Here is a 733-nt window from a genome sequence, read left to right on the forward strand (position 1 = left end):
GGCTAACAATTCTCTTATGGAATCAGAAGGTGCAGAAATCTGTTGCTTCGGGTCATTATTGTTATTCATCATAAAAGATCAGTAAGTTCTGGATGCAGAACTTCAGCAGTGCCTTTGACAACTTCTGTTGAAAACCCTTGGAGGACTGTCGCAGGTATCTATCTGATGGCAGTGAGCAACAGTCAGTCATGAACAAAGTCTTTCAGGAGGGTTAGCTTCTTGTCCCTGAAATTAAGAAGTCAGTGCCATATTTGCAGCAAATGTGTGACAGAGCTGACCTTTGCCCACAGAAACAGTCCATATTGCCAGCTGAGGTCCTCAAAAGGGAGGCTGAATTTTGTGCCTGGCAAAGTATCAGATACATTGTTGCAAGTATAGTACTGCATGTTTGTACATGCTGGAGCCATCTAGTTCATACCTTACTTTTTAAGGCATGTATTGTTCCTAAAGCTACTGCCCTAGCTGAGGCTGCGACCTCCCCAGGCTATCCCACCACCACCAGTGCTTGTGAAAGGGGACGGCCAGAGAGGGGAAAGAGGGAACCGAGGCATCCCTGTGACTGCAGCCGATTGTCTCTCCCTGGGGTATTTATAAGCTGCGTACTTGCGGGCAGGGGTGGGCAGTTGGCTCGCCGTGACCTTGGGAGCTGGGGAGCCTGACTAGCATTCCTGGGAGCCACGTGAGCCGGACTGGCAGCCGCAGATGGAGCCGAAGGGGGGGGGGCGCGCGCAGG

This window comes from Charadrius vociferus, unplaced genomic scaffold (assembly GCF_000708025.1).
Source record: "Charadrius vociferus isolate BGI_N301 unplaced genomic scaffold, ASM70802v2 scaffold111, whole genome shotgun sequence".
Taxonomy (NCBI): Eukaryota; Metazoa; Chordata; class Aves; order Charadriiformes; family Charadriidae; genus Charadrius; species Charadrius vociferus.